This window comes from Hemicordylus capensis, chromosome 3 (assembly GCF_027244095.1).
Source record: "Hemicordylus capensis ecotype Gifberg chromosome 3, rHemCap1.1.pri, whole genome shotgun sequence".
NCBI lineage: Eukaryota > Metazoa > Chordata > Lepidosauria > Squamata > Cordylidae > Hemicordylus > Hemicordylus capensis.
The window spans coordinates 86,910,811-86,931,184 of record NC_069659.1 but is presented as its reverse complement, the minus strand read 5'-3'; positions in this window follow the sequence as shown (position 1 = coordinate 86,931,184).

The window sequence follows — 20,374 nt, the reverse complement described above, 5'->3', positions numbered from 1 at the left end:
TGAGGTGTGGGGAAGGAGGCAAGTGCTTACACTCATCATTGGGGGAAACATGGTTTTGAATAAGTTGATTTTCTTTCTTGTTTCTTCTTTTTAAAGGGCAGGATCAGAATGGCATTGGGTTTCATTGCATGCACTTATGTGCAATGTATAGTTAAGCCTTAATTCAGCACTGGATTACAGCTTGATCTAGAGCCCCAAAGCTTCTTCAGACATTATCCCTTGGCACTCATGCTTATACCACAGAAAGTGGAGAGAAAATCACTCCTGAACACTGTCACTCACCCTCTCCTGCCAGGCACTCATGGTTATAGCTACCTTTGTATCATGTGGGAAGCGCCGTGACTGTGATGGCTGGCACTTCCATGAGTGGCAACCTGGGGCAATGTGAGAGGGAGAAGAATTTCTCTCTATCCACTTTCTCTACTCCATGCATGATTTTATAGACCTCTATCATGTCTCTCCGCAGTCATATTTTTTCTAAACTAAAAAGCCCCAGGTGTTGTAGCCTTGCCTCATATGAAAGGTGCTCTAGGCCCCTGATCATCTTGGTTGCCCTCTTCTGCACCTTTTCCAGTTCTACAATGTCCTTTTTTAGATGATGTGACCAGAATTGTACGCAGTACTCCAAGTGTGGCCACACCATCGTTTTGTATAAGGGAATTATAATATTAGCAGTTTTATTTTCAACCCCCTTCCTAATGATCCCTAGCATGGAATTGGCCTTTTTCACAGCTGCAGCACATTGAGTCGACACTTTCAACGAGCTATTCACCACGACCCGAAGACCCCTCTCCTGGTCAGTCACCGACAGCTCATATTCCATCAGCGTATACTTGCAGTTGGGGTTTTTCATCCCAATGTGCATCACTTTATACTTGCCAGCATTGAAATGCATTTGCCATTTTGTCACCCACTCACCCAGTTTGAAGAGATCCTTTTGGAGCTTCTCACAACCAGTTTTGGATTTCACTAACCAAAAGAGTTTTGAATCATCTGCAAATTTGGCCACCTCGCTGCTTACCCCTACTTCTAGATCATTTATGAATAAATTAAAAGCACTGGTCCCAGTACAGATCCTTGGGCGACCCCACTTCTTACTTCCCTCCATTGTGAAAACTCTCCATTTATACCTACCCTCTTTTTCCTGTCTTTCAACCAGTTAGCAATCTACGCATTTACTTGTCCCCTTATCCCATGACTGCTAAGTTTCCTCAGGAGTCTTTGATGAGGAACTTTGTCAAAAGCTTTTTGGAAGTCTAGGTATACTATGTCAACTGGATCACCTTGATCCACACACTTGTTGACATTCTCAAAGAACTCCAAAAGGTTGGTGAGGCAAGATTTACCTTTGCGGAAGCCATGCTGGCTCACTCCCAGCAGGGCCTGTTCTTCTAGGTGCTTTACAATTTCATCCTTGAGGATGCTTTCTCTCAATTTGCCTGGAATGAATGTTAAGCTAACCAGCCTGTAACTTCCTGGATCGCCCCTGGATACTCTTTTGAAAATCGGTGTTACATTTGCTATTTTCCAGTCCTACAGCACAGAGTCCGATTGCAGGGTTAAGTTATATATTTTAGCAAGGGGGGGTCAGCAATTTCACATTTGAGTTCTTTGAGAACTTTTTGATAGATGCCATCGGCCCTGGCAATTTGCTAGTTTTCAGTTTTTCCAGACAGTTTAGAACATCATCTCTTGTCACTTTTATCTGACTCAGTTCTTTAGCTTCCATCCCCGAAAAGCCTTGTTCAGGAACAGGTATATGCTCAGTATTCTCTGCTGTGAAGGCGGACACAAAGAACTCATTTAGCTTCTCTGCAACCTCCATATCCTCCTTAATAATCCCTTTCACTCCCTCATTGTCTAATGGTCCAACCGCCTCCCTGGCAGATTTCCTGCTTTTGATGTATTTAAAGAAGTTTTTGTTATCCCCCTAGATACTTTTAGCTAAATGTTCCGCAAACTCTCTTCTTGCCTCCCTTATTGTCACCTTGCATTTCTTTTTCCAGAGTTTGTATTCCTTTCTGTTCTCTTCATTTGAATAGGCCTTCCAGTTTTGGAAGGAAGTCTTCTTCCCTTTTATGGTTTCCTTCATGGTACCTGTTAGTCATGCTGGCATCCTCCTGGACTTAGTGGTACCTTTCCTCCTTTTGGGTATACAATCTAACTGGGCTTCTAGTATTGTGGTTTTGAGTAAACTCCATGCATGCATTCTGGAGCGAAGTGACTCTCCTGATTTCCCCTTTCAGCTTTCTTTTCACCATCCTCATCATTTTGGAGAAGTTTCCTGTTCTGAAATTCAAAGTATCTTTGTTAGACTTCCTTGGTGATTCTCTCCCCGCATGTATGCTGAATTTGATGGCACTATGGTCACTGTTCCCTAAAGGGTCATCGACATTGACATCACGCACCAGATCCTGGGTATCACTCAGGATTAAGTCCAAGGTCTCCTTCTCTCTGGTTGGTTCCATGACCAACTGTTCTAGGGCACAGTCATTCAGTGTATCTAGAGATTTGTCCTCTCTGTCATTACCTGACTGTGAATTTACCCGTCTATGTGTGGGTAAGTGTAGTCACCCATCATTACAACCCTGCTTCTCCTTGAAGCCTCCCTGAATTCCTGCTGCAACTCCCAGTCACTGTCAGTGTTAGGATTCAGAGGGCGATAGCATGTCCCCATTAGCACATTTCCTTTCAGGCCTTGTATTGTCACCCTCAGGGTTTATGTGGAAGACTCCAGTCCTACCTTTTTTATTTTAAGCCCTAGCAGTCTGGTTCCATCTTGATTCAAGTGCAGCCCAACCCTTTTGTACAGGCCTTGCTTTTCCCAAAATGTATCCCAGTGCCTAACAAATCTAAACCCCTCCTCCTGGCACCAACATCCATGCATTGAAACCCCTCAGCTCTGCCCGTCTCACTGTACCAGCATGTGGAACAGGTAGCATTTCTGAGAATGCTACCTTGGGGGTTCTGGACCAATATGCTACCTATCAGCATAAGTTTGGCTTCCAGGACCTCCCTACTACATTTCCCCACATCGTTGGTGCCAACGTGCACCACAACAGCTTTTTCCTCCCCAGCACTGCCTAAGAGCCTATCTAGATGCTGCGTGATGTCCACAACCTTCGCTCCAGGCAGGTAAGTCACCATGTGGTCAACACGCAGGTCACAAACCCATCTCTCTATACCTCTAATTCACCCACTACAAGGAGGCTTCCACACACATACACCCAGGAGTATCCCCTGTGCGAGACGATATGGGCTCATCTTCCACAGAAGGGGGTCTCTTCTAAAGGAGCATTTCCCTCTTCCTCAGACCGATGTCCTCCTTCCCCAAGACCTTCATTCTCCCTGACAGCAGCGGAGCTATGAGCCTTGGAGTAGGATGCCTCTACGACATCCCTGAAGGTCTTGTTCGCATGCCTCTCTGTTTCTCTGAGCTTCTCCATCTGCCACCTTGATCTCAAGGGAACAAATTTGTTCCCTGAGAGCCAGGAGCTCCTCGCACTGAGCACACACCCATGACTTCTGCCCATGGGGCAAGTAGTCATACATGTGGCACTTTGTGCAATACACTGGGAAGTGCCCCCTCCCCTGCTGGCCTTCTATCTTCATACTGGTTTTGTTGGCTGTTTACAGTATTTAGAGATAGTTTATTAGAAGGAGAGGTCTCAGCTGTATTGGTCGGCTATGTAACTGTCCAAACAGCCTTTCTCAGGAATATGAGGGAAGGATCAGTACTTATATGAGGAAGGAATTTGTACTTATTTTCTCTTCTCCACTGGGCTCCTTGTGATCACAGGGACCTGTTCCAGGCTCCCCTGCACACTTCCCACTAAACTCCTGCGAAACTCCAGTGCTTTGTTTGCTATCCTTGTTGGCTATGCTCTGTTCATTCTAAAGAGCTACCTGGTTAAAGAATTCTGGAAGTGCTTCACAGAAGAATCTCCCTTTCCCCAAATTTATCCCTTGGGTACATGCTTGTGTGAACTTGTTCAGTTAAGCAAGAGGATGTAGTAATCTTTCTGCATCCAATTAATTTGAAGTGGAATATTAGAACTTCAGCCTTGTTCTTTAAAACATGAAACATTCTCAAGAAGTAGTAAGTGGATTTGTAACTAGCTATTATAAACACTGTACAAATACCAGTAGTTTTATAGAAGCCACCCACTAGAAGTGTAGGATTCCTTGGATGTTTTGTACAGTTTGAAATGAAGATTCTTAAACTTTTCAGAGTTGAAATGTTTGTGAAAATATTTTTCTTATTACTAGTTGAGTTGTATGGAATCCTTGTCTGAAGAATAAGCAGAAGCAGCGTATCTCGCAGTTTCCTCCATCTTCATATTGGGTTGTGTTGTGGGGAACCATAGCCTTGTAACCCCCACCATACCCCCTGCAAATAGAATTATATGCACTCTCACATATTATCTAGTTACTAACCCCATTGGTATTCACTGACATTTCTTTTCAAATTTAGCTCTACCATTAGAAGATGAGGCTTAGTGGAGCTGGATTTATGGATCTTGGCAATGTAATCACTGACTTCTAAACAGGCAGTTCTACAGGGTGTTCTAGCATTCAAGCCTAATTGCAGGTTTTATCCAGTTATACAAAATAATAACACAGTATCACTCTGCAGGCTATCGCATCATTTTGTACATTGTTCATAATCAATGTAAAAAGGGTGCAACAGTCATTTGTGGATTTTATCCCATTTGCTTGTGTACTTTGCATAAATTCCAGGAAGCTAAACTTGGTCTGAATTAGACTGCATAATTTGCAAGAAACTTATTAGGCACAAATGAATAATGGTTGCTTTGTAACTCCAAATCGTGGTTCTTTTTGGCTGGAACAAACATCATCTAAAATATCAGAGGGACAGCCATGTTAGTCTGTTGCAGCAAAAACAACAAAGTAGCTTGTGATTCCTTGAAGACTTAAATGTATTGTGGCATACATTGTGGGCCAGGGTCCACTTCATTATATCTTTGTTCTCTAAAATATCAATATGTTTTCCACAGCAACATGTTACTACCTGAATACAATGTGGGATCTCACAATATTCTTAAGTTCTTAAACTTGGTTTGCTTAACAAGATCATGGTGGGTGTGGGATCACATAAAACTGCTCTGAATATGTACCTTTGTGGATACAGGGGATACTGTTTAGATGAAGCTATTGATAGTTCTTTTTATTTTGCCATTTATGATGATGATTCCATTTAGGATATACATGTTTAAAGCCAAATTGGTGGAGATATTATGTTGCCAGTGAAGATACAAATAATAAACCAATTCTATTGCAAGGCTGTATGACCTTTAAAGTTACAAATAATTTGGAGTTGGACAGAATAAACATGCATCAACTCTCTTTCCTCGAGCTCCTTTGGGAATGTTCAGATTTTGGGCCTGTATTTGAGGTGCAAAATATATAAATTAGCATATTGGCATAACCTACTTTGTGCTATGTATCTCAGTAAAAGAGGATCCACTTTGGGCAAAAACTTAATCCTGTGGTCATCTCATTTCTCATTCTAATTGAGGGCTACTGCCATCACTTGTATTTTTCCCAATAGAAGGTCCAGGTAGGGCAAAATGTAGGTGTAAGAATCAGCACCTGCATAACATTCTCATTTACTTACAGGGCTGGCGAAGACAATTACATCCTTATCTCACCTCTCCTCTGAGAAGCTCAGGATATGTACGCATTTCCTTCGTTTGTCAGTTTCGGTTGGTCCAATAAAAGGCAGCACATTCTGTATTTATTTCTCTCAAGAGACAAATTGTGTATTGCATGTACAAGTACTGTTTAGAATTGCATTCAGCATGGGAGTGTGATTTTGGCCATAATCCCAGAGGGAAGCTCTCCTGTGGAGCCAATTGAAGTTAATGATAGCTGACTCATTCATTCTGATGAAACTTCTAAAGGAGATCCTTCTGCTGGATTGTGTCCATTGCTTCCTGTATGGTAAAGCTTACTGTATACCAGCAATTGTAACTCAGAGAGATTTTTTAGAAAGACATGAGCAGGCAGAATTTTTATTATTACCTGCTGGTTAGCTCAAATAGAGGTGCATGCAACACATACTTTAATTAAACCCTTCATGAACAATCTAGACATTTTGGCAAATTAAGCATACAAACATTGTATTATTCACAGAACAACTGGCATAGATTGATTGAAATCAGTGGCATGATGCCAGCAGAAGTGCTTTGTGAATTTCCCCCATAGCACTACCTAATAAATTCCCGATATTTTGCTGTGAACATAAATATAAAAAGCACTAATATCTAAAAGTGAAAAGTTGAGAGCATTTGGGAGCAACAAGGACAAAAATAGGATCAGGCCAGCTAACTGAAACAGCACAGCAGTTTCAGGAATCCAGATCTTACAACACAGATGCCCGTACCCAATTTGATCACACCAAGGCTCTAGGGCAAAAATTAATTATTTGATTTGATTGATTGCCTCAGCTCTGATTCTTTGTTGTAATGCCATTAAGTTTGTGGGAATTAGTATGCAACACAGTTTCTCATAGTTTTCCTTATATATTACTATTAGGGATAGAGAAAGAAAAACTCTGATTTCTTTTGGGCTCATTCCATTTAATTTTAATACTATATTGCTTTTTATGTAACTATGCCATTGTAACATTTAATAATGAAAAATGTGTTCCTCTGTGAAACTATATATAGCCATCCACAAACTTTTGGCTTATTTGAATTTGTTTCAAGGCAATTTCTGACCTTGCCACTCTCCTTTCTGTAGCTTATTTTTGTCCATCTCCAGCTTTTTAGACCTTGAAGAGTAGAGGTTCCCTGATAAGATAGGGAATTCTTCATTACCAGAGCTTCTCCAATTCCTAGCCCAGTCAATACAAATTGGCTGGTGTTCAGACATAGTGGAAAACCGTAAGTGGTGGGCACCCAAAGCAGGCAGTGGGTGGCACCCAGCTGTTCAGTTGGCATGGAGTAGGGAGAGGGTGTCCCTGTGCATCTTTGCTTCCCATGGTGTCCTGTAAGGAGATGGTTCATAGCATCATTGAAAAACCTGTTTTTTAAAAAAATGTATGCACTTTTGAAATAGGCAGGCAGAGCTGCCCTTATAAATTCAGAATGCATTTGTTCTCCACTTTTGTAGCTGGTCTCTGCTTTACCTGTGGCTTATATATGTTTATTTACTTTTACATATATCCAAGAAGCCCAGAGTGGTGCACATGGTTACATTTTTCATCCCATCATCTTTATGAGTTAGGTTATGCTAAGAGATAAGTGACTGTCCCACAGTAACCCTGTGAGTATCATGACTGAATGGGGATTTGAGCTTAGATTTCCCCAGTCTAGTCCAGCACACTGACCACTGTACCACTCTGGCTCCAGAGTTCTTGCTTGTTATTTATTATTAGCATTCATTTTTTAAATAATCTGGCAGACAGAGCTCCCTGGTGACTTCAGAATGCATTTACTCTCCACAGAAGCAGCCTTTTGTAGCTGGTCTATGTGCTTTACTTGTGGCGTATACAATTCTTTTCCTATGTGTGCTTGTGTTTTGATCCTGTCGTGTTAGTTACAAATCTACACACTACTGTAGTCCCGTTAAAAACTATAAAGCAACTGATGTTTCCCATATTTCTCTGAATCTCTGCTTATGAGCAATTGGGATTTGTGTGCGTGCGTGTGTGTGTGTGTGTGTTTGTATTTTGATCCCACACATTAGCTACAGATCTGCACTTTGCCAGTTATTACTAAGGTACCTGCCCGCTTAGTCCTGGCTCCATCTCTCACTACCTGCTCTGCCTAGTGCCCCCGCCACACCAGCACTGTTCCCTCTAACAGTGGGAACCAACTGTTAGAGGGAAGAATGTCTGCACTAACCCCCAGGCCACCGGACAGCAGTTTCTGGTGGGCTTGCAGTCTCTGCTGCACCAGCCACCTCTGCCCAACTGCCCAGCACCCCATTTCCCCCTCTCCCTGGCCAGGCCGCCACCACCTCCTCCTCCCTCCCTCCCTCCCTCCCCCGCATTGGCCGGGCACAGCAGCCTGCCGCTGAGCAGTGCAGCAGGATGGTGGGCAGCGACCTCTCTCCACCTCACCTCTTTTCAAGTGACTGCAAGGGTTATAACTCTCTGCAGCATGTTTCTGGCTTTCCTTCCACGTGGAGGAAAACTGGAAACGGGCTTCAGAGAGTAGAGCCCTTGCAGTCACTTGAGAGGAGGGAAGTTGGAGAGAGATCGCGGCCTGCCATCTTGCTGCACTGCTCAGCGGCGGGCTTTCACAGGTTAAAAAAGGGAGCACTCCCCACTGTTTCCTCTAAAAGGGATTTCCAGATGTTGTTCACTACAACTCCCAGCATCCCCAGCTGCAATGGCCTTTGGCTGGGGATTATGGGAGTTGTATTCAACAACATCTGGGAATCCCTGTTAGAGGGAACACTGGCGCTCTCCCCTCCTTGCTCCCCCACCCTCCCTGCAGCCAGCCACTGCACCCCATCCCTCCACAGGCAGCAGCTATCTTTAGGGGGCAAAATGAGGAATTTTCCCCTCACCCCTTCCCCGCAGCTACTGCTCTTTATTTATGGTATGTAGATTAAGCAAGATGCCAGATTAAACCCTTGAATTGTGAAAATGTTTAACGTGTTTGGGAATGTGGGGCTCATTGTTTCTCCTGATGGATTTTGTGCTGTTTGTGTTAGGTATCAATGGAAAATTGCTCCCACAGTTTTGGAGCCTTTCCAGAAGATCAAGTTATAGTGCAGCAAGTATCTAATGGCTATATATTTGTTGTGGGTGATCCAGATGTCTCTCATGAAGGTAGCACTTTGGTTGTGGAGAGATGGCATTTCCCCTACACTCAAATCATAAAGATTATTTAGTCTTTAATACAGTTGATTTAAAGACTTTTATACTTTTTATACAATTATGGAATTATCAGAGAAAAGAAAACATAACTTTTCAGTTCTTTGTGCTTTAGTATTCCACCTTCTCCTTCTCCGTATATGTATTAACATTTGCAGTACTTATATCCTCAATCTGTTGTGCATGTGCAGTCTTTGAAGAACCATCAGTAGGTATATGATATACAGTATACTGCACTGTACATGTGGCTTCCTGTTATTAGATTTGGAGTTCTCCAAGCATGTAGTGTTGCCGTCATTCCTGCATTTTTATTTTTATTTTTGGTTTACCATAGTGTCTCAAAAATGTGATCTTTGCATTGCCCCAAATATGTAATCTGTAGTAATGACACTGTGTGAAAATAAAATTTGTTAGCATGGTTGTTGTGGGCACTTGTTAGAGAGGGCCTTTAACATCCCTAGGGATGACAGACAGAACCCCCCCTGTGCTGTGTTATTTTGTAAATGTTCTGAAAGTTTTATTTTTAAAAAATACATAATGAGTGTTTCTTCATACTAACAGGTGGCAAATACAAGAAATGTACCAACTGTTTTAGCATATAAATGAAATTTCCTGCATTTAGAATGCTGTACTCATTTCTCTATCCTATCTTTAAAAAAAGAAATAAACAATGAAGATGATCCTCCCTCATTGCAGGAAAGATGGCCATCTTTCCACTTCCAGTACATGTGAACTGGAGAGAATATTATTTTCTTGAATTGCGTGTATGGAAGGCACAGCAGACCTGAAACTGCAGCCCCTTCCTGTTTGCATATTTTCGGGACAATTCCCTTTTTTCTTTGCAGCCCTCTTTGTGGCCAACCAGGAGGCTTGGGTTATGTTCAGCCTTGTTCTTTTTGTCTCTAAATTCAGAGACAGGCAGAGGTGGCATGTATCCCTTGCCCCCCCCCCCACATTTGTTATAGCCACTGTTCCCTCTAATTTTATTAAAATCCATTCAGTTAAAAAATCTAATGTAATTAATGTTTTAATTAATTAAAACCTGTCGAGGTGGGGGCCTGGGGGCGGGGGGAGATGTGTGTGTGTGTGTGTGTGTATGTGTGTGTGTGAGAGAGAGTGATGTGCACACACTGCCTTGATACTGCCACCCAGAACAAAACTATTTCCACTCACTGATAAAAATTAGAGGGAACACTGCCCCCCCCCACCCCAGTACCAGGAACCACCAGCTGCAACTGGATCCAGGGGATACCCTTTGGACATTTGTTGGTATTTGCTAGGGAGCAATAATGAATGTGGGGGGGGGGCGGGATCTCGTGCTTGTGCTGTTAGCCTAATACCGTAGCTGCCTCCTTATTTTGTTATGCCAATTTTTTACCACCTTCACCCATCTGTGGTCATTCCTCTTTAAAGCAACAGATATGAAGCAATAGTATATAATAAGAACAGCAGCTCTTAGCCTATACAGAATGCTTTCCCTTATTATTGAGGAACTATCTCCATACTGACTCTGTGTATGGAGATATACACATAAAATGAAGGAGCAGGATATTCTTCCAAGGGCCTGAGCTTTGTCATCTAGAAAAGGGTATTCATTTCACACTTTGCAGCATGCTGAATACACAGTCCAACTTTTAAAAATTCTAAAAGATTTAGCATATCGTGTACTCCCATCTTATTGCAAAACCTTATGACAATACTCTGTAGTTGATTGTATCTGTTCACTTCAGTAACGGCTCAGAAGTCCTGTGTTGCACACTGACGACCATGGTTCAAACTCAAAATAAATACCTCATGTTGCTGAACTTCATATTTTTCCACCATAGCAATGTTTTCTATGTGGTTGTAATTTGTCTCTTTGGACTCTCGTTCCTTTCTTCTTCCCACTGATGTCTCCTCTTAGTGTTTGGTGGTATTATTATTATTGGTTTTAAAAGAGCACCCACTCAGAGGGGTTCCCCCTGTGGTGCTTGCTTGTGTTCTGCCCTCTTTATAGGCTGTGATTAATTCCCATTAGTGATTCTGCTGGTTTTAATTGTTGTTGTTTGGAGGATGTGACCTGTCAAGTAACATAGAAATGCAGGATCTTTTGAGAGGGATAATTATCTTTCTATTTATAGATGTGTGTAGGATTGATGTTCATGCTGGAGAAAGAATTTATTTGACAGGTTTATCTGCTGTTTTGTTTGCAAAGTTCCATGAAGGGATGAATTTGACTGGGAAAGTTGGCTGAAGTTATTTTCTAAAGAATAGTCACAAAACAGGCTTGCATGGCATAAGGCCTGGGGGCTCGACCTGGCTCATGAGAATTCCTTTGCTGACCCTCAGGTAGGAATATCCTGTAGCAACAGCACTCTAGAAAGGCAGGGAGTCACTCTTTCGATCAGTTCCCTCTTCTCCAAGTGCGGGGGAGGAATCCTCTCAAGAAACTGCCTTACAGCACCATTCTGTCACATTTATGTGGAAATACATCCCACATTGCAATAAATGAGGCTTACTCCCAAGTAAGTATGTATAGGACTGCAACCTAAAAGCATTAGTGATTTAGGGAGTGGAGAGGAAAGGGCTTGGTATTTGGGACTGGCATGTACTCCAGGCACCTCACTGACTGAGCAGGAACAGGGCCTATGTTCTGCTACTACCTTAATTAAAATTGTGGGTCCCTTGACAAGCAGAAAAGATCCCCAAGTAACTAATAACTGCTGTTCTTAATGTTCTTAATAATTAATTTTAATGTCATAATGAGCTGAAAATTGACTTCTGCTGCTGCATACCAAGTCATGGTTGGTTCTGGCACACTGGTGCCTTTGAGTTGTGTGCCCCTGCCATAAAATAACTGCTCTCTCACCTCTTCCAGCTGTTTAGGGGAGGATTGGCATACATATAAAAGCTGTGGTAAACAGCTTTTTAAGGCTGGTATTTGTGAATTCACTAGCTAAATCCAGAGTAAGTTGCTCCCAATAAGTCCCACTGAAATCAGTGGCACAAATTAGTCATGTCTAGCTTGCCTCATTAATTTCAGTGAGACTACTTGTGAGTAACATGGTCTGTATGTCGGCCACTGAGTAAAATCTCCCATGAGTAGGGAGGTATACATTACTCCAACACTAATCACATTCCTTCTTTAGACTTCTTGGATGTTCAAATATTTACCAGATTCATATTAGCTATGGTTTACAGTGAGGGATATAAAAAATTAAATTTCTTTTACATAGGCTGGGTTCAGATGTTACAGGAAACCATGGTTTCCCTTTACATCTGAGCTTGTCCGTATTGTTTTTGCAAGCATTTGCAGATAGTGGTTATGCCATGAGCTTGAAAACCTTAACCATATGTTCTAAGCACATAATACTAAATTGTAGCAGAGGATTTTTGTGAATTATGTAGGAGGTAATGCATCACCACCTACACATCACATCACAAAATGTTTTATCAACTTGGACCATGTCTAGATGGGCAAAAAGAACCACTTTTTATTGTTGAATTCAGTGGCAAGAGTGCAAAACCCCATCCATATGTGATGGGTTATGGGGCAATTGCCTTATTGTAAGGCACCTAGCTGAACTGAGGATCAGCTGTTCACTTTTTCCAATAAAAAGTGCTTTAGAGCTGGAAAGATAGATGGCACATAGAACCAAGAATTAAGGGGGGAAAGGAAACAAAAAGAGAAGGCAGCTTACCAAATCGTGTGTGTGTTTGCCGGTTAAACAAACAAAGGAAAATCAAAGCCTAAGTGAATGCTTGTGTTGGAGTGTTTAGCACAGCTGGGAATGCTTAGCCTAAGAATGGCATCCAGAGAAGCCTTCTGGTAGTGGAAAAGGAGCTTTGCTTTTCCACTACTAGAAGGATCAAAGCAAGAGGAGCTTCATCACTACTGCTCTAGCCTCACAACCTCGGATGCACAAGAGGCGGCAGCAAATGTTTGCTCTGGTCCTAGGAGTGCCCTGTGTCATCAGAAAATGTCTAGGGGCCATGCAGCCCAAAGGGACATATTTTCAGGTGACAAAAGGCACTCTCGGAGACAGAGCGAACAGTCAAAATCTGCTCTCCCCTCTTGTGCACCCGAGACTGCCTAGCCCCAGTGCAGCTAGGAAAGCTCTACCTGGTGCATAAGCTGGTGCATATTCCTTTTCAGCTACTGGAAGGCTGTTCTGAATGTCAAATATGTTTCAAAAAATGTCAGTGCAGCAGGAAGGAGTCTTTTTTGTAGATCCCAGATGTTATTATACCAGGTCAGTGTCACAGACAACATTCTCACAGATCTATAGTGCAAACTACACTTGCAGTCTTAGATGTGTTTCCTTGGCTGAGGGAAGAAATGTGTTTTCACTAGCAACTGAAATTTGAATTTTGAGAGTTGGGAAGCTGAGGTGAGGAACCTCACATTCTAAAATGTCACCCCAATTGTGTGTGACTGAGTTACCACTGTGCATTCCTGTGAGGTAGAATGCTCTCCTGTGATCAAGTCCTCACTTGATATTAAGAATGGTGACTTGTGGATAGAAAGGTCTAAAGATCTGTGTTTTGATGTAAACTGGTGCTACTGTGGAGGAAATGGTGTGCACTAACTTCTCAATGGGATTTTCTGCTGGTGGTGGGGGGTGGGGAATCATAGTAGAGCACGTGAGCAAAATGCCCTGCAGCTAAACGAAATTGTTAATTGCCATATGAAAATAATGTCTTCTAGGAACTCAGCTGTTTGGTCTAATTGGAATGTTGCTCCAGTGGCCTCCTCCCCTGGGAAAGCTTTTCCCTTGCTTATCATTTGTGTTTGAGGACCAGAATCAGTAATTTTATGCCATATCACTTATTATGAACTTGTAGTGAAATTTACCATTAACACTGGCCTCTCTTAGAGCCTTTTTATTAGCTGAGAGCAGTTAGTTGAGGGGAAGTAGCCCAGATTGTGAGACATAAGCTGAAAATGTATATTACTAGCAAAGACAATTTGCCCACAAACATTTCTATGCTGAGCTTGTGCTCTTCTCTCTACACCCCACCGAAGGATTGCTAGGCACTAATCACCAAATAGTACTATTCTTCTAAAGGGGCCTGCTGTGAGAACCACCCATCACCCTTTCCAAGTTGGAAAGACTCAAATATCCCCTTGGGTGTTGCCTTTGTTGAAATGATTTCTTTGTTTTTGTTGAGATTCTTAGAGCCTGCTCTGCCAGCTGATTGTGTCAGTGGCTCTAGGGAACACGATCAAACCCCCAAAGAAAGGGAATAGTGCATATTACAACAAAATCTCAATAATGATTGAAACTTCAAATGATGACCTCTCATCTTATGAATTAACATATTGGCTCAGTTCAGATGCTGTCATGCTAGACCATAATTTGGCACTATGTGAACAAGCCTAGACTGCACTTCAAGTTCATGTGTTTCATTGTCCTTCCTCCCAACCCAAGTGCAAACCCAATGCTCCTTCACACAGCATGAAATATGGTTTGGTGTTATGTCGGAACCAGGCTATAATCTTGGAAGAGCTTTCTGGGAAAACATTCTGATCACAGAAAGTGGTTACCACTGCTGCTTTAAAATATGTTTTCTTTCAATGCAGCGTTTGCAAGGAAGTTTTTTTTAAAAAAAACCAAGTATACATATCTTTAATTTTTTTAAAAGGCTGTATACAAGATGCAGATGGAAGAAGAGTTGCCTGTAGGACCTTTGCTTGCCATCATATATCTAGCCTTGTAAATTGTTGGCAGCTGGCATGATAATAAGTTGATTTCAATATAAATGAGCTTCATGTTATTAATTTCTACCAGCTTCTGGGCAACTCACAAACTCTTTTTCAGAGCTGAACAGCAGCTTACAAGAGGGGAGGGGGAGAAGCACAGAGCAGGAAGTAGAAAATTTGGATTAAACAAAATGTTGGTAATTCCTCCATACTACATGAATCCTGCAGAGAGCAAAACTGACCTCTATAAAGAGAAAATCAAGATCATTCTGAATTATTGTTATTATTTTTCTTGGTTTTTTAAAACCCACACCAGGATACAGTTGATTCCTTGGGGGAAACAAAGACACCACTGATCATTTTTCATAGTCCACTCTTATGAGATTCTTTCCCCCAGTGTAGATTCTTTTTTATTGTTTCTTTAGTGTTTTATTACTCTATGAACAGTGTTTTCCAAACTCCAGGGACACAGTGACTCCATATGTAGAGGAGGTATCTCAACAGTCCCAAATTTGGATTACCTCCCAATACAAAATATATTGTAGGAAGGTTGTTTTGCTCCCTTTTCTGAGGCCAAGAGTATCTTTTAAACAGATGAGCAGCCCACATCCTTAAATATGTTTTATTTTTAAAAAGATGATTTCTGCCATGAAGCTTGCAACTTACAATTTAAAAAGACTTATATCTACAGTGTCCTCCCTAACGAGATCTGAGTAGATGTTAGGGGAGACACAAAAGTATCAGTAGGAGAATACCTTTATTAGGATAAATTAAATTGTTACAAAATAGTGAGCAAGTTTTTTAGTTCTATAGAACTCTTCTTCTGCCTGGACATACAGCAATGAATAAAATGAAACCAAAATTTAAGGTATGCGGGAGAAAGCTGAACATAATGGAAAAGCCCTAAAGCCTGTAGCCTAAGATGGCGCATAGGAGCAGCACAAACCTATATATTTTTACTCTGAATTAAGTCTCACTAGGTTCAGTGGGGTTTATTCTCAGGTAAGTGTGCATAGATTTGCAACCTTAATGAGGTTAGATTGTGCTGGGTGCAAAACAGATTCCGGCTCTACCAAGGCTCCTAATGGGACAAAGAAACATTATTACTGTTTTCCCTTGGCAAATATAAAAGCCAGCAGCTGGTTGCCTCTACCTCCAGCACTAAGTGGAACACAGAGGTCCCTTGTAAGACAAAGAAGTGAAGGAAAATGTGGCAGTTCTCATAATTAGCTACAGTGGAGATTAATGCTAGATCAATGTATGATAGGAGATGTGATGTACAGGACTGTGAAAATTGTGGACAGAGGGAAGGAAACTGGAAAGAAAGGTACAATATATAAAATTCAATTCGCAGGTTGCATTTCATTCTGTATTGGGAATCTGGCAGGTCGTTGGAAGACAGATATAAAGAACATCTAGCAGATATGAGGAATTGTGCAAAGAAAACAAAACCCTGGTCATTGCATATGAGGATTAAGCTTGAAGGCCAAATGGTGCCCACTAAAATATCTATTTTAGGGATTGAAAAGAACCTACAAAGAAGGAAAATCAAGGAAGCATTCTTTATAGACAAACTGAGACCTGACATTAATGCCCGGGAGGCACTGGCCAATGCTATGAAGCTTATTAGCCTCTGAGAAGAATTAGGTGTTTTCCCTTTACACACACACACACACACACACACACATCCCCGTCAGGGAACTGTGTGTTATCATGTCTAAGGAATTTAACAGCTGGGGAACCAAGGTTTTCATCTGTTCTCATTTGTTATACTTAATTGAGGATGGTGTGTCACACTGAAATGTCTTATGTTTTTATGTTAACCAACTTTTAGTTTTTCTTGTGTGTGAAATAAAAAGGTCTTTTTGTTGAGGCCTAGGTGGTAAACTAGGTAAAGGTAATGTGTGCCGTCATTTTGGTGTTAGCTCCTGGCAACCACAGAGCCCTGTGGTTGTCTTTTGGTGGAATACAGGAGGGTTTTACCATTGCCATCTCCTGCGCAGTCTGAGATGATGCCTTTCAGCATCTTCCTATATTGCTGCTGCCTGATATAGGTGTCTCCCATAGTCTGGGAAACATACCAGTGGGGATTTGAACTGGCAGCCTCTTGCAGGCTTGCTAGTCAAGTCATTTCCCTGCTGCAGTCATTAGGCAAGAGGGTCAATAAAAGCCAAACTAGGCAATCTTACCTCAGAACACACCCGGACACATGGTTGCAGCTCTAAAAGCAAGTAGGAAGTCCTGCCCCAGAGCTGTCAGTCATCTCCTCTCTCTAGCTGCCAATCCGGGCTGCGATCACAGAAGCGCCTTATGGTTATAGTGGTTATCTCTGCAGATGACTGCTGTTGTGACTGTGAGCTGCTGGAAAGAGCGGGTGATTGAGAGCTTTGGGGCAAAACCTCCTACCTGCTTTCGGAGCTGTAACAGTGAGTCATTTGTGGGGAGGAGACTCTGAATGGGACTTCAGACTCCTACCAATCTAGTGTTTGTTTTTGCCTGTAAGAAAATATGGACAGGAAGTAGAAAACTAACCAACCCTTCTCCTACCTGCTCCGCTCAGAGTGGGAAGGAAAGATTTCTTATGCTGACTGTGACAAAGTTTTAGAATCATGGCAACATTCTTCAGGAATTGGTTTTGGAAGTATTAATTGATTAATTGATTGATTAAGTGCCGTCAAGTCGGTGTCAACTCTTAGCAACCACATAGATAGATTCTCTCCAGTATTATCTGTCTTCAACTTGGCCTTTAAGGTCTCTCAGTGGTGCATTCATTGCTGTTGTAATGGAGTCCATTCACCTTGCTGTTGATCATCCTTTTCTTCTCTTTCCTTCAACTTTGGCGAGCATTATGGACTTTTCAAGGGAGCTGGGTTTTTGCATAATTTGTTGGATATCCTAAAATTCATTCTTAAGCTACTGAAGAGCATGGACTGGTTACAATACAACATCCATAAGACAATTGAATGTTTAAGAGCCTGTAGCATTCAGAATTTTTTTTCTTGTTGCCTTCAATATGAAAGGTGCAGAACTGGGGCCATGTGTGTCTCATTCTGCTAATGAGCAAATGTAGTTTCTTGGTCTATACTGTTATGTATCTAATTGTGTAATCCCTTCCCCCACCCCCCCCTAGAATCCAGTTGAACCAGTTCTTTCAGTTGCAGCTCTTTTTAATTCAGCTTGTGTTCCAAACTTTTGTCAGTACAAAGACATTTCAATAGAATTCTTTGCTTATTGAGGTTGGTTTAGCTAGACAGGAATGTGATGACTATATAGAAGTATTTTCTACTTGGAGTCCCCTTCTGCTTATTCATCTGCTCTTGTTCTTCCCCTCTATATTGTCTCTCATTTAAGCTAAGGATGCAAATGCAGGATCAACCCAAGCTTAGTGACTGAGGCAAGACAAGTGCTGCTACCCCTAGGGTTGTCATATTCAAGCTTTCCAAATCTGGGCACCCTAATTTGTATGTGATGTGAATTAGCTTGCAGATAATTTGCATGTTATGCAAATTATGCAAATTAACCGATGCACTGGCCAGTTGACTTATATTTGATCTAGATGTCTACTAGCAATAGTTGGAGAGGATCTCTTTACCTAACCATTTACCGGAGCATTAAACACCTTGACTTTATATCTCAACATGTTTAATATACAGATTCAGTTTTTAGCCATGCCTAATTACTGACTCGACAGCACGCTTTACTTTTAATTAGGTTGTGTGTAGTGCTGTCATGAATTCCTCACCAACTGCAGACTACCATCCCACTCCATTATCCAATACCTGTATATGCTATTTATTGGTGAATAAGCATGCTATTTATTTGTTTGGATATGCTAATTTAAATATGCTATTTATTAGTGAAGGTGAAGATTCCAGATAAAATTGATGAAAATAACAAATTAAAGCTAATGCTGAGGAGCAGTGCCAAGTGCATTTTCATCACCACTAAATTTTATGATTGGCCCTACATAACTGGCGCTAGGGATTATGGCTTTCATGCTTAAGCCTTATCATGGTCACCATTTACATCCTGAGATAGGTACATCTCAGCAAAATGACTATAGCAGGCCTGCTCAACTTTGGCCTCCCAGCTGTTTTTGGACTACAACTCCCATAGTCCCCAGCTACAGTGGTCAATAGCCAGGGATTATGGGAGCTGAAGTCCAACATCTGCAGGAGGGCCAAAGTTGAGTAGCCCTGGATTATAGTCTGAAAAAAAACCAGGGGGCAGGGATAGTTCATGGTGGCTTAAAGCAAAATTAAACAAGTTGTTCTAGTAAGAACTAATCTGTCTACTTTTCTTTCACTATCCCTACAACTGGACTAAATCTCGTCCAAATTGGTTAGGCCGTTCACAAGTTAGCCCATTTGCGCCTCACAAGTTTACGTGTCCACCATCTTGAATCAGGGTGGAGGACATCATCACAAACTACACCACTGAAGTGTCCCTGTGTGTCACACAGAGCTACAACTGTAGCAGATTTGGTTCAAATCAGTTAGTCCACAAGTTAGACCACTTGTGCCTCAAACATTCACGTGCCCGCCTTCTTGAATTGGGGTGGATGATGACATTTCACACTACGCTGCTGAGGTGTCCCCATGTGTCCTACAGCTGTACCCAATTTGGTTCATTTTGGTCCAGGCATTGCGAAGTTGATAGTGGGACACACACAAACACACAGATACAGACATGGAATGCTGGGTGATCTCATAAGCCTGCTAGAAAGTAGGCTAAAAACACACAAAAATAAAATAATATCTTTAGAAAATAAATGAAGACTACACAAAGTTTGAGATATTAATAGCAGCAATAGAACAAAAAAATACTCTGAACTTTTAAGTTAAGGCTATAATCCTATATACACTTAGTTGGGAAAAATCTGATTTCTTCTCAGAAAATCCGAGAAGTCCAATGGTAGTTCTATAGAATGGAATAGAATAGATAATACTATAAAGCCAAAAACCTTAAACATTACAATGCAGAGGTAGGCACTGATTTACATCAAAATCAAGCTATCCTTTCAACTGCCCTATAGAGATTCTCTGCTGACAAAGAGCAAAAGCAACTCCTCTGGTGATGACTTATTGTGAACCTCACCCAGCCAGCTTCTTGTGCTTTACCTGCCTTACTCAAAGTCCAGCAGTTGAGCAGAATAGTGACCACACATTTTGCTCCATAACTCCACTTCTACAAGGGCTAGAGCTTAGGTTTTTTTGGTTTGTTTTTTTTTAAATTAAATAAAATTAAAGTGAAACCTGGGAATCTGGGCAAGCTAATAGGCTAACTGAGTGCTGGGGGATTTGCTTAAAATCCGGGCACTACCCAGAAATCCAGGGGCGGTGGCAACCTTAGCTGCCCCACACCACGCAGTACATGGCATCATGCCCTGCTAAATGCCTCCCCGCCCCCACTCAGTGGCATTGCTTTTCCTCCTCCTCTAATGCTCCTTGGATTTAGAGGAAGAAAAAGAGAATGGAGTGGAAGAGGAAGAGTGTTGTGGTGGGATAAGCAACAGCCCACCCCCCACTAATTTTGCCACCCAAGATGTCTGTAGGCCAGCCCTGTAACATCTGTAGTTCTACATCTGTGTTAATTGGACCACCCTGTCTCCTATCATATAAGTTTTCCTGTAGCATAAGGATGCCCATATACCTAACTGTGTAAAACAATGTTTACCTTCATAGAACATCTAACCTTATTTTTTCAATCTTTGCAACATTTATTGCACACAAATTCAAAAATATAATTATTATACAATGAAGTGTTAATGTTGTAATGTCTGTGAAGTAAGTGATGAATTATATCCACTTTGACTAATCCTTTTGTTTCTGTCTTTCTCT